This window comes from Scaptodrosophila lebanonensis, unplaced genomic scaffold, assembly GCF_003285725.1.
Source record: "Scaptodrosophila lebanonensis strain 11010-0011.00,11010-0021.00 unplaced genomic scaffold, SlebRS2 tig00000089-arrow-pilon, whole genome shotgun sequence".
In the NCBI taxonomy this organism is placed as follows: domain Eukaryota; kingdom Metazoa; phylum Arthropoda; class Insecta; order Diptera; family Drosophilidae; genus Scaptodrosophila; species Scaptodrosophila lebanonensis.
This window is the reverse complement of record NW_022060565.1, coordinates 3,314,050-3,326,808: the sequence shown is the minus strand read 5'-3', so window position 1 is coordinate 3,326,808 and position 12,759 is coordinate 3,314,050. Positions and strand designations below refer to the sequence as shown.

The following is a 12,759-nucleotide window of genomic DNA, read 5'->3' as shown; positions in this document are numbered from 1 at the left end:
AATTGTAAAGCAGCAGCGGTAGCAACAACTACACGGCATAACAATAAAATGTAAAATTAGAGACTGCGACGTCAACGGCAACGTTGGCGCTGACGCTAACGCTGAAGCTGAAGCTGAAGCTAGCAGAGCGGCTCGCGTTTAGAGTTTCATTGCTGCTGGACGCACGGTCTCTGGTCTCTGGTCTCTGCTTCCCGCAATCGTTAGGGGCAATTTTATGCCCTGACTGACTACAATTACACATACAACAACAGCACAACAACAACAGCAACTATGCAGCAACATGAGGCATCGCTGCTGGGCGGCGAGGGGGCGAGCAATAATAAGAAAATACACAATGACAGAAAAGGGAAGGAAGTAGAAAAAAATAATAATAAACTGAGCAATAAGAGGCGCCTAAAAAGATGCTACGAAAAACGTTGAGGGCCAAAGCTAAGAATTAGACGGACCTTCTACTGTGACAGTGTGTATGTGTGTGTGTTTGTTTGTGTGTGTGACAGGCTCAACAGTGAAAAACTACTTTAAGCTCCGCAACGCTCTATGTTTCTACATCTACATCACAATACAAAGCTGCACACACAGACACAGACACAAACACACACACACAGAGCACGGGCAGGCGGTCGGTTGGTCGGTCGGTCGGGTGATGGGGCAGGGCGGCAGGCAGGCAGGCAGGCAGGCATCATTAAGGGTAGTTTGCAGCATCGTAAAAAATATAGAGAAATAAAATTGAAAAACAACAACGGCAGCAGCAATAGCAGCAGCGGTAAGACGAACGCACAACAAAAAGGCAACTACAATAAGCACACACACACACACACACGCACACACACACTAGCATACTTCCAGGAACGGCGCGAAACAAAAAGCGAAATAAATAAAACCAAAAATAAGTACAACCATAGAAGATGAAGAAGAAGAAGATGAAAAACTGTATCGATATAGCTGAAACAAAAAATAATTTAAGAAAAAACGAAGCAAACGAGTCGTTGCTGTTGCTGCTGCTGTTGCTGTTGTTGCTGTTGTTTGAGTGTGGCTCGCGGTGGGGGAGATGGGGAGGGTATTTGAGCCAACTAAACGCGCGCGCTAACGAACTAAAATCTTAGAGGCTGCTTACCACACTTACCCTTCCCCCAACACCTTTCCCCAACCAACAACCACTCAGACAGGCGCTCAGTCAGCTGCTGCTCGGTTTAGCAGAGGTGGTGGGGGTGGGGGTGGAGGAGGGGCAAGGGCAGGGGTAGGGAGCTTGTCAGCCGATGGCAGCAGCCAACGATGCGCGAACCGAAGCCGAAATCAATGAGCGAACAGCGAGCTGAACTCTTAATTTTGCTTCTGCCAGCCTTGGCGCGCTAGGTACTAGATGGGTGGATGGGACGGCGGGCAGAACCAAAAGGACCCCAAGGGAGGACTGAGGGTATAGCTACAATATGAATTGGCTTGGCCATAGTTTCTCAGCTAAAGTTTTGGCTTATTAAAAAGCATAGCAAAGCAAAGTAAAGCAGCAGCAGCAGCAGCAGCAGCAGCGGTAACAGCAATGATGCTCTAAACCAAAGCCGAACCACCCAGCCACCGAACCAAACTAAACTGAACCAAACCAGTGCCAGAGCCACCATGCCACCCAATTGCCCAATTCGTGTGCCCTCAGCTGATTTTCAAATGAATTATGCGCCTTTGCTTTGCTTTTTATTGAAAAATTACATATATACGGACAGACATACATAGTCATGCAAATAAAAGTATGCATGATTGTATGCGCGTCTATATATGTATGTGTGTATGTATATAAAAAAATATGTTTCATTTGAATGGGAGGGGGGAGGGGGCAACGGGCGGCATAACCAAAATCAAAGCACTGGCAGCGCAGCTAGTCAGGCATAAGCAGGCACCCCCGAAACTCAAACCCCAACCCCAACCCCAACTCAACCCCCACCCCAACCCTTACGCGCCCACACACTTTTGCACGTCGTCGTCATCGTCGTCGCCGTCGTTATTGTTGGCATTGCACAGTGGTCAATTAGACCTCAACTATGTGGATCTATAAAACTATAGACAATTAACAATTGATTAAGAAGAAGAAGAAGAAGAGGAATCTTATACACTTTTCAACAGTTTCAAAAACATTCGTTCAGTTTTCGAACTTAAATTTAAATCCATTAGTTCAGTTTCTAATTAGAAATGGTTTTCAAATACTCGACAAAGCAATCAACAAAATACACAATTAATTAAGAAGAAGAAGAATAAGGGAATTCTTATACACTTTTCAACAGTTTCAAAAACATTCGTTCAGTTTTCGAACTTAAATTTAAATCCATTTGTTCAGTTTCTAATTAGAAATGGTTTTCAAATCTGCGACATCGATATTGACATCTTAGTGGCCAGAACTTTATCAATCGCTATCTTCACTAGATTTTCAAAATTCTGTTTTAATAGACTATATTATATTCCAAAAAAAAAAACTATCAGTTTTTCAACACAACTTATTCACTTATTGTTCAATCAAACCATCAATCTTTAAATCAATAAGTCTTTCATTTACAGAATCAATCAATATAATAATCCAAATATCTATCAACATATTGATTTATCTATCATGCATCAATCAAAAAATATATCAATAATTATTGCTATTACAAAATCAGTCCGTTAACAAATTCAACTCTGCATTTATCAATTGATCACTTCTTCAAATATGATATTTATATCTATCAACATATTGATTTATCTATCAATCTCTCCATACATCAATCATAAAATATATCAATATTTATTGTTATTCATCAATCTACCAATCCAATTACAATATCAGTCCGTTAACAAATTCAACTCTTCATTTATCAATTGATCACTTCTTCAAGCAACCCAACAACTTATCAATATTGAAATCCAGTAACCTATCAATCCATTAATCAATTTTAATCCATTAATCAACAATCAAATACATCAATCTAATCATATCTGTAGATATGAAGTCCTTGTCAATTGTTCATATCCTTAAAAATTTTGATTCAAACTAAATTGCAATGTTTATGAGTCAATCAATATGTTATGATGAAGAATTTAATACACTTTGGAATGACTAACTAACTGGGCTATACAAAAAAAAAGAAAAAAGAATCCGAACCACTGTGCCTCGACGTCTTCGTCTTCGTTTTGTGAGCCTGTTTTCATCTTCAACTTCATTCCCGCAGCAGCCATTAAGTTTTCTCGCTGTAATAAAAAATTTTCCTTTCTTTTTTGCCGCTACTGCTGCTTGTGCCGTGCTGCTGCTGTTGTTATTGTTGTTGTTGTTGTTGTGCGTACGTACAGCTGTGAATATGTGTTTGTGTGTGTAGATACCTACTACATTTTCTAGTTCTTTTTATTTCCTTTTGCTCTGCCTGGCTGCTTGGCTGCCTTGCCTTGCCTTGCCTTGCCCTGGCATTAGTGTTTATTTTTTTGAAAAGAAGATTTATGTAAAATGCGCCGGGGGTGAGTGAAGCTAGCAGCAACGCCGACTGCGGCGCTGGCAGCGACAGTGAAGTCGACAGTGAAAATAGTCGCAGATGCTGTTGCTGTAAGTTTCAAATAGCCGCGCGCTTCGTTCGAGCACCAAGCACCGAGCGCCGTGCCCGTCGCCACCTACCTCAAGACGCCTTGGCCACCAACGTAGCTGAGGTGTAAGGGTTTCATTTTGGATGGTGGTGTGCGTGTCTGTGCGTGTTTGTGAGTGTGTGTGTGTGTGTGTGTGTGTGTGCCGCCTGGGGTTGCTTGCCAAAGCTTGGCAAGTTTTATGTTTAGATTTCTAAGACGACGACGACGACGACGACGACGACGCCGCCGCCAACGGATTTTCAACTATAAAATATTCTTTTCATTTTTTTAATAGCAACCACCCAATCCCACCCATCGAGCCACCCAACCTCCACCCACAGCAGGCGGTGCAAAGCCATTAAAAGCAAACTCTGAATTATAGTACGCTATGTACCCATACCTATATATACATATATATGTATATGTATTTATATATATATATGATATATATTTGTATGTATTTTGTTTCTTTTCGGTGTTTAGCAGTTAAGCGGAATGGCCGCGTAGTTTTTAGAACGACGAGCCATTCCTCAAGCACAGTGGTTGCAGCTCATTTGTCGCTGCCATTGTGACTCGTAGGCTCCAACATTGTCGACAGAGGCATGTCATTATATTGACTTTTAGAACACGCGTGCCGAATTGACGAGCAATATAGCAAATAAAATCCACAATAACCCTCACACTTTCAATATTTGCATTGACTCATGTGGAATGCATGGCTATATATGATATATACTTGTACCTACATGCAAGTAAACAGTCATCAATAAAGTTCATTCGGTCGTCGACGATGATTAGCAAAAAAAAATAGAGTCGGCTCGAAACTTTGCACAAATATCATTTTATTGGTGCAGCTGTTTCATGGTTGTCGAGTAAAGCGCATATATTTTGTTTGAGCTCGCTCCTCCACATACTGGATAAGTCGTTGCCCATTAATTTGTCTGCCCAATCCGACAGATAATGCCTCAAAACTAAATTGCAGTAATACCAAAAATTCAGCTTCTCATGGATTCTATTGAAAAGCTATGTAAGAGTGCGAATTCCAAACTTTTTAAAATACAAGTATTTTAAAAATAAAACCAAATTTGAAATCAACATAATTATAATATAAATACTGATTTTAAACCACGGTACGTTTCGCAGCCAGCCACGTGCCACAGAACTAAGAAAGTAAGCAGAACGCAACAAAAACGAGCAGAAAATCGAAACGAAAAAGAAACTTTTCTTCTATTGAAGCTCCGAAATTTGGCAAACGCCAACCATGGCCATGGACGCAGTTGCCAGCGCTTACAGTGGGCTGCGGTTGGAAGTGGCACTGTGGGCTGTGCCAGGGGCAGGGGTCGGGGGAGGGGGAGGGGGAGGGGTAAGGGCAGACACTAGAGTTTGCTATTGCTGCTGCTTTTCTGCTCGAATGAATTTTAGAATTTGCCGCATTTTGTCTCTCAACTATGTGCAATAATAATAACGGCAGCAACCAAAGCGGCAACTAGGAGTAGCAAAGTAGCAACAACAACAACAACCAGAATAAGAACAAGAACAACAGCACAAACAAATGCCGCGACGCGTAACAAAACAAAAAAAAATAATAATAAATAGAAGAAGGAGAGGAACAGTAAATGCCACAAAACGTGCTTCTAAGTTATTTTTCATTTTCCACGCTGTGCACAGAAGCAGTACCACCCTCCCTTCCCCCCCTCCCCCCTCCCTCCGCCCCCCTTTCACCCTGGAACAGCACCACCTTACCATCATTACAGCACCACCACTTACTACTTGCCACTTTCGCGCTACTGCTTGCCATTGCTGCTGCTACTGCTGATGTTGTTGTTGTTGTTGTTGCACAGTAGTTAGGCCAAAGGCAACAACAAGGAGCCCTACACACACACACACACACACACAAGGATGTGCGCCAGCAGCCCATTTTAAGATTTATGTCGGTGATTATTTCTAAGTTTTTGTGTTGCGCTCAGCCGCCATAAAGCAGCCTGCGTGCGGGCAGCCAGTCAGTCCCAAACAGGTATACGAATATACAAACAAACACACACACACACACACACACAGAAACACAGATAGGTAACATTCGTCCACTACTGGACCCATAGAATAGTCGACGTTGCCGTCCACGTCCACGTCCTTGTCGTCTTTGGCACAGTGTGCTTTAAATAGCTCATACGCCTCGTGGTCTGCGCCTTGCTTGGCATGAGAATATAACCCAAGAACTTTTGGCAAAATGTTAGTTTTGTACAAAGATGCAGACTGCCCTTCTATTCAGTTATCTGTCCGGGTGTCTGTTGTGTCCGGTTGTGCGTCTACCTAAGTGGCCACAGCTTTGCAAGCTTTTTCAGCTTTACGCCAGCTCAGTAAGCCAACTTGTGATTCACTTTTGTTGCCTTGCTCTTGCCCAAAAACGAGGCACAAATGCAAATTTTGAAGCCTCCTTGATACGAATACAGTGCGTATTATCGCCACTTTTACTGCAGAATGGTGTTGCTTCTTGTTGTTTTTGAAGTACAGATTTTTCAGATGGACACTTTCATTTTAAATTACACCTGAAATTTTGTTTTTATTTAAACATTTAACATTTCCAAGTAGTTGCAATTTAATGATCAGTTATTCGAGTACCTGATGAAACGATGAAAATAAATTTGAATATGCAACTAATAGCATTTTCTTGAATTATATTATGCAATCATATAAAAAGCAACAGTAGTTCCCGATAGCTTTGACAGTTTGCTCACCATTATCTAAATTCCAACAAAATAGTTCATTTATTTTACTTTATATATGTCAGTATGCAGACATAAAAACAATATATTAAGACTCAACAATCTAACATTCTAGGAAGAAAATAAAAAAAAGGCGCAGCACATTAGAAAGCAACAGAAAAAAAGATTTAGTTTTTTTAAGGTTAATTGAGTCTATAATTTCTTATGAAGACGTTGACAAATATTTAACAATTGTACTTATGTTCAGATTAAAACATCACACACTTGAGGATAAAAGTCCCACAAAACCATAGTTTCAAGCTTTAATATCCATTACAACCATTATTTGTGAGTTCGTGTCTCACTTCAAGCGTCAATAATGGAACTACAGCGTTCTCTCGATCGATTCGAAATGAAATCTGAAACTGGCAGTGCTAGTCAAATTATATTGTGAGCCATTGCTTTGCTACATTTTCATCGAAGACTTCTTGCAATATTTCAATTGCTTATACATCCTGTTGCTACAAATTAGAAAGCACTACCCGGTAGAACGGAATTCCGGGAAACCAGTTGTATAAGCCTTGAGGTCTCAGTTCCAATCTTTCTACTAAATGTTTTCCCATTTTCCAATACGACTCGAATCACGGCTCTATATTTTATTCGTAAGAACTACGGCTCGTTGAAGCTTGAGGCCTAACTAGATTGATTAATGGTTGATGATTCGAAAATATATTTCATTCTGCTTTAAAAACTATTGCAGATCATTTTCAAAGAGAGCTTCCGAGCTCTTCGCTGAACGTGTTGATTTGATTTCACATTTTTCGAGTCGCTAATTAGAAAACTAATGCCAACAGTTCTGGATTGGTTCTGAAGCCATGAGAGTGCACAATTTACTGTGCAAAGATGTTCATTTCGTACATCTCAGCGTTGTGGTTTGCTGGGCTATCGGGTTACTAATGGACAAGTAGCTGGCTATACTTATTTGGTACTGCAGGGCTTAAATATAAATTTTGTGGCATACAAACAGGCGCGCTAATGCCATGCTACTTTCTGCTTAATTGTATTGTTGAGTTCAGTTGTGGAGGGGCAGGTACAAATATAGAGCTGGCCATTACTTCAAGACGGTGCGCCAACTGAAGCAGCAGAATGGAAATGAAATAAAACTTAAAATAAGGCGAGAGCATGGAAACTGATTGTGCCAAGTTTTGCGACTTGGAAACGAAAAGCAAAAAAAAACAAAATAGAATAAATAAATAAATAAAAATAGAATGAAAGTAGGCTGTGATGACTTGGATTGAACTGGACAAGACTGGGCTTTTGGGAGTATATGTAGTTAGTAGTTTGTTGCCTATTGGGGGCAAGTAGTAGTTTTGGCTGCTGTTGTTTCTCTGCTTCTTACTGGCTTGGCTTTTTCGTTAAGCTCACTTTCCACTTTCCTTTCCTTTTATCGCCGTGCTGGCCAACAATTGAGCGCTGACAGGTGAAGCAATGAGGCAATCGCTCGGTCTTAAGGCCCAGTCAGGCGGCAAGCTATAACAACAGCAGCAACAACAACAACAACAACAACAATAACTACAGCAATAAGCAGCAATTGAAATGCGATGGCAAATGGCAACATAAAAAATGTATCTAATGTTTTCCTTAGTTATTTTTTCTGTTGTTCCTGTTGTATTTCTACTTATTGCATTGTTGTTGTTGTTGTTGTAGCTCTTTCCATTATTTAGCTCGTTGTCGTTGCTTGGGCTGTAGTTGTTGTTGCTTTTTTCTAAGCACACAATGCTTACTATTTTCGTATAACATTTGCGCTTGCCGCTGTTGTTGTTGTTGCTTTTGTTGTTGTTACATTTAAAATGTTTTATTTGGCCATTTGTATGTTTTATGGCATTCCTTGCCTGGCTAACCTGCCAGCTCCCCCACCCAACATCCCACATCCAATTCCCCCCACTTACTAAACGCTCGCAAGCACTGCTGTTTTTTATTTTATTTAATTTATGTGCCGCACATTCGCCCACACACGCACACACACACACACACACAGACACAGAGAAAAGTGTAGCTACAATATACGTGTATTATGTACAGCATCACATACATATATAAATTGGCAGGTATACTTGTATACTTACTTGTAGAGTATAAATAACTTTAGCTTAGAAAATCCCAAACAGCATTTGCCAGCAGTTTATAATTTCTTTGCTCCTTCCATCTCTCTCTTTTCAGTTTACACTGCGTCGTCACAGGTAAGTTATAGAGAGCTACAACAACAAAGGATAATGAATGCTTGCCCTCTCCCGGACATATCGAAAACGCTTCGATTTTGACTACGACGTGATTCGAACACGCAACCTTCTGATCTTAAATCAGATGCGCTTCCATTGCGCCACATAGTCGACTTTGGGCGTCTAGATATGGTGGGTAGAGCATATAGCATATATAGTATATCCGCACAAATATCAATTAGCATCGATTCAATCGTAGTGTCCATAAAGCATACAAGTAGTAGTTAAATAATTAAATTGAATTCAGCTGAAAAATAAAATGCAGTATCTGAGATCTAGGTGTTCATACGGACGGGGAGCAGTGCAGACTGACAGACAGGCATGGCTCAGCCCATAATTCTGATTAAGAATATATAGTATAACTATACTTAATAGGGTCGAAAATGCTTCCTGCTATCTGTTACATTTTGCACTTTGCAAAAGCCAAATATACCCTTTAGGAACTGGTTATATATATTTTGTAGAATTCACATATTTCAGAATCATATTAAAATTTAAAAAAACCTAAAATATAATCATTTTCACGGGTATTTCATAGTCGACTAAGAATATCTTTCATGTTTTTTATATCCCGTAGGGTAAAAAGGGTATATTAGGTTTGTGCAAAGTATGTAACATGCAGAAGGAAGCATCTCCGACCCCATAAAGTATATACTATATATTCTGAATCAGCATGACGAGAGAAATCGATCTAGACAGATTATCCCAGGTCCGAGAAAGGACGAGCTTATTTTATTTTTTTTAATTTCCTCCCTTCCCCCGCTACAGAATTTCGTCAATAGCGTCCACATTTCAATTGCGACCTAAACCAAACCTTGCACACATAATTTACATATAATTATCTACTGTTGTTTAAAATTTTATTCAATTCGGTCAATCAAAGAAAAGTTATTAGCGAAACAAATTCTCGCCAGAACAACCCCCACAAACTGCAGCAACAAGTTCGCTCTTCTTCTTCCTCTTTTTGCTACTGCTATGGGTGCATATAACTCAGTGACGGAAGTTTACCTGGGTACAGGGTATTACACTGTCGGGCTTGCTCGACTGTAGCGTTCTCTCTTGTTTTCATATAATGCACAGGGATGCTGTACAATCTAAATAGTTAATAGATTCAGGTTCAGTTTATTACAAGAGAACAATAACGAGATGTCTTATTATGATAATTAAGAATTCAATTAGATTTATCCACAAAATGAAAAACTATTTAAATCCACACTACTCCACTGGAACTAAAAGAAATTCAAAATATTGTAGAAAAACTTACTCTTCTGACACTTTTGTTTCTGAAGGAAACGTGTGAAATTTTTGCTTATTTGTGCGTTGTTAATCTCGTTGTTTTTGTTTTATAAGCCCATATTGATATTTTTATTAATACTACAGTTCCATCAACCAGGGACCGCAAATAATGATTATTTTGTTTTTTTATGAACGTAAAAATCATAGTAACTTTGCGAAAGCGAGAAATCTACGAATATCCTGTTTTTAGATTATCTATGCATTTTCACCATGATTTGTTTTCTTGTAAGTCTTTCATCTTTCGTCTTTATTTAAGATATGTCCTAAGGTTGGAGACAATTATTAAATTATATGATAATTTGGATATTTTTTAATCATGCTTCTATATCATGATGGTTGCAGCGTGATTCGAACTCAAGGAATGGGCTTATATTGTGGGGTTCCTGCTAGCACATTAATCATTAATACATAATATTCTTTAAATACGTTTTTTAGCCCAAAACTTTACTATACTTATATTTAATGAACTTTTTTTGCTCAAAAATAATGATGATTAGTTAAATTAAAAAGTAAAACTCTAAATTAATCATTATACTGTGAGCGAATGAATAACATTCAAAAATAATCATTGTTTTGTAAGTTTTATGATTACAGTCCCTGCTTTTAACATTATTGTTCTTGTTCTTAATATTGGTTTTATAGAAATTCAAAACAAATCAGGCATAGATAGTTTAATTATAATAATTTGTTAAACCATTTAAAATGAATCTATCTGTAGAATAAGCATTTAAAACACTTTGAGGAGAGCTTTAGCATTACTTGAAATACAAATGGGGGGAGAATGTTGTGATTGTTGCTGGAAACTACTTGCAACCATAGGCAGAAACAAAATACATGTATGTGTGTATATATGTATGGTATATTCGAGTATGTACTTACATATGCATGTACATGTGTACCTATGCATGTTGAAGTACATACATATGTACATACATACACGTACACGTACATTATGCTACTGTGGAAAGTTATATTCAATGTCAGACGACTTCAAATCAACATTACCCGCATCTTTTTTGCTCTGCTCGCTGTCAAGTTTACTTTCGTTTTTTTTTTCTCTCTACTTCCACCTCTTCTTCGACGTTCACGTACACTCTCATATTCTTATATCATATTGCAAGCTAAACACAAAAACAGACGCATACACACGCACACACATATATACAGAGATATATTAATATACAACTAAATGCGTCTACAACTGGAAAAAAGGAGCAGACGCAGCAGCCGCCGCCTTCAAAAACTCACACACACACACACACACACACACACAGACACACTCACACACATGCACACATACACATTCACAAACGCGCACGCTGATGGAGAAGTATTAAAAGTAATAATAAGTACCTTTTTGGTTAGAGAGGCGGGAGGTGGAGTGGGGGCGGGGGGCGCGACATAGTCTACCAGCCGCCCACCCGCACATAGACATTGAAATGAGGTTTTTTCTTTCTTTCTGCTTTTTGTTGTTGTTGTTGTTGTTGTTGCAGTTGTTGTTGTTCTTATTGTTGTGGCTGTTGAAATAAAAAGGATGCCTTCCTGCCGTGCCGAACTCACGCACACAGACACACACACACACACACACACACACATGGCCATGAGCTTGGCATGCTCAACATATCCCCCTAATATCCACTTACAACAACAGCAACTAATACGCTGGTTGTTGCCTGTGCAGCACCAACAACAACAACAGCAGCAGCAAGGAGCAATGCAAAAGAAATATATCAACCCTCGGCATTCGCGGCCTTGTGTGCTTTTTATATTTTTTTTTTCAAAGTTACTGAAGTTCTCTTCTATATGAGTGTGTGTGTGTGTGTAGGTGTATATGTGGGTCTGTGTGTGTTTGTGTGCTATTACTGTTGTAGTACTTAGTTGCTGGTTTGAGTTACATCTATTCAACTCGACAAAAAACTCTCTAAACACGGTGTTTTACAAAAGCAAAGGCAACGGCAACGACGGCAGCGCAAGGACATCGACAACAAACATGCGAGCTCGGCACTTATCATGTGCGAATTGCACTGAAAAAAAAATGTCATTCACATTAATTACACTGCTTAATAGAACTCAGGTCTGTTTAAACTTATGATGCAACGTTTAAGCTACAAACCAAAACTGAAGAGAGCCTCCTGGAACTCATAGAAACTAGAATTTAATAGGAATGAAAAACAGGCATTCTAGTCATTCGGCATCTCTCTTTGATACTAACTTTACAAAGCAATATAAGAACGTAACTTTTGTAAGACACGTAGGCTTCAAAAAATTTAACAGATAGCTAACTATTGATGGTAGTCCTGCATCTTATTTAAAAAAGACCACGCAAAGGGCTCCGCTATGTTGGTGTGGCATTGAAAAGGGTCAAGGATAGAACTCTCGGGGCTCGTAATAGTGAAAACATAAATGGAAGGCTTTAAAACATTGTACCCGATTCAAAAGATGTTTAAAAGAAGTTAAACAAAAACACGGGGACTGCATTGAAAATACAATTATAGTCCCAGAAATAAAAAGCACCCACCTTATAAAACTTTAGTGTGGAGCTTGCAGACTCTACATAATTCAATAGTTTTTGACAAGTGTCATTAGTGAAGGTTGAAAATTGGAAAGATGGAAAAATTGTTCATCGTTATGTGATACAGCATTTTCATTTGAAAGCATTCAGTCGCACCAATATCAAAACCGAGCTAGATTCGTTTACGAAAGTACTCGATAAGAACTGATACGCATTTGAAAAAGTGCTGTGCATCGCCTATTGACAGAAAACTTGGAGCTGAGTAAGCTCTGCGTAATACTTGTATGGATGAAGTGTATGCTCACACTGGAACAAAAACAGCGTTAAGAGAATGTTTCGAGCAAGTGTTTGGCGATAATTAACCATCATACAGCCAAGCGATCGATTCATATCCATGAAA

General features: G+C 39.2%; 1 non-coding gene across 1 annotated transcript; it reads right to left on the bottom strand.

The window, feature by feature from the left end:
* Nucleotides 1-8,590: 8,590 nt before the first annotated feature.
* Trnal-uaa lies at nucleotides 8,591-8,662 on the bottom strand. Its single transcript has one exon. It is a non-coding gene; the product is annotated as a tRNA-Leu (tRNA).
* Between the last annotated feature and the right edge of the window lie 4,097 nt (nucleotides 8,663-12,759).